The sequence below is a fragment of the Meleagris gallopavo genome, chromosome 10, assembly GCF_000146605.3.
Source record: "Meleagris gallopavo isolate NT-WF06-2002-E0010 breed Aviagen turkey brand Nicholas breeding stock chromosome 10, Turkey_5.1, whole genome shotgun sequence".
Classification (NCBI taxonomy): Eukaryota; Metazoa; Chordata; class Aves; order Galliformes; family Phasianidae; genus Meleagris; species Meleagris gallopavo.
In genome coordinates, this window is record NC_015020.2 from 22,856,106 (window position 1) to 22,858,292 (window position 2,187).

Genomic DNA, 2,187 nt, shown 5'->3' on the forward strand with positions numbered 1-2,187 from the left:
GATGGGTGGTTGTTGCGCTCTCACGGAGCCTCCTGACGGGGGCAGCCGGCGGGCAGAGCCCCTCGAGCGGCCGGCCCCAAGGGCAGAGCCCGTCCTACAGCCCGCTGCACACCCTGCTGCTCGTGTCCCCGTGAGGTGCGGCCCGGCCTTTGTTTGAATCTCCTAATAAAGTTTCTGAGCTCTAAGGTCCGGGCCGTTTGCACCCGCTGTGCTGTCAGCAGGCTGGGGCCGAGCTGTGCGGGAAGCTGACATGGAAGTTAATGGCACGGCTGCAGCTCATGGCGGTTCTGTGCACCTGTGCTGGCGTTGTGCATCGTCTCCATAGCTTGCTTTCTTCAGCAGCATTTATTCGCTGTGCCTTATTTATGAGCACTGTTCATTTATTTCCTCCCCATATGATCTGCTGTAGTCTAATAGCTGTTTTTTTTTTCCCCCTAGCATATTCTAGTAGCTGCTCTCTTCAAATGGAGATGGTGCAGATATCTTTTAATGCAGATAGCCTCAGGAGTGCACTGAAAGTGACATAATAGTTGCTTATTTCTGCTCGATGCTCCTCTTGATGCCTTCCTTGGCTGCCCCACATTGTTTCCTTGTGGTTAAGCAAACCACTCGGGCTCCTCTCTCCACTCATTTCTAATTGATGGACCCATATCGGAAGTTCTTTATATTAATTTTCAAGTACATGGCCTCACTGTATGGCTTTCATGTGGCACTGTTTAATTTTGGGCCTCTTGTGGTTTCTGCTGACTGTATTGCTACCAACTCTAATCAGTGCATTCCCACATGTGCCAGAGTAATTAGTGAAAGTATTAAATGTGAGTTTTGTGCATAATGCTTCCTTGAGAGGCTAATAAATTGTCTAGTTCTGTTTCGTTCCGTTAATTTCAGTAGGATAACTGTGACACTTCTTTTTCATAGCATAAATCCCTAAACCACCTGCTTATTTTTTGCTGCCCTCCCCTCCCTTTGTTAGTGCTCAAAATGATTCTGATGAACAGCACAGAATTGTTGTTATTTGTCATTTTAAGAAGGTTAGTTTTAGGGCTGAAACCTAAGGCAGTGCCACCTTTTATTTCCCTGTTGACTTCTTGAGAGAAATAATTGCTAGTGTTTGAAAAGTCCCTTATGCTGTTGTTCCTTCTTTGGGCTTTCAGGGAAGAAAAGCCAATGGGATGAGCTTGGAGCAGAGACACCTCACACACTTGAGTCTTGTTATAGTGAGTCAGTAATTAGGTGTAGCAATTGGAGGGTACATCCCAGAAATAGTTTTCTTGGTGCTGAAGTTGGTGTCTGAATTCCAAGGCTTTATACAGGTTTATTGAGGAAAAACTGATAAAAAACTACTTGGGGGTGGGGAGAAAGTGATTTGATTTTTATGAGTCTGAGACAAAGCTGGAAAGAACTGGATCTTTCAGGCTGGAGTTGGTAGGATCACAATCCCCATAGTGAAAAAGGCTCACACAGCAGTGGGGTTTAGTTTTCCTGCAAAGCTGGATTGCAATTACTGGTGAAAAACATCGGATAAACCAGTCTCTTTTTTTCTTCTTGTTCTTGTTGTATAAACAGGTGGCTGCATGGTAATACCTTTCTAAAGGATCAGGTTTTGTTTGGATTCTCACACCCAGCATATTAACACAGCCATAACACTGGATTTAAGGCTCTCATTTGCTCTAGGTACTTTAGTGTGACCCTTTAAACTCTTCTTTTTCTTCTTGACTGCATTTTGAAATACTGAGTTGATATAGTCTGTCAATAACTAATGTTGATACAATGAGTTTTTAAAAGAACACATGAAGGATGGTGTTCCTGATGAGAACCTTTCCAACCTGGGATGTGCTATGGGCCAAACAAGGTAACACCACACTGAGGCCGGGGCTGCATTTCAGCCCACTGCTGTATTGGATTACTGCTGGGTGCTGGCAGCCACGCAGTGTGTTCACCTTCCTCTTTCCTTATCCTTTTTGATAAAGCTGACCTTGGTGATATTAAGCACTTATATTTTTGTAGAATTAATCAAAATAAGCCTTAAAAAGCCTCCCCAGAATTATTCTGCTTAGAGATACTATTCCATTAACCAGCTGGTTTTAGATATGTCGCATTACTTTTGTATATGCATGCTTTAGCAAACAAAGCACTATCCAGTAGTGCACAATCCTGTGCTTTGAGGATTGTTTTCTTTTTTTTTTT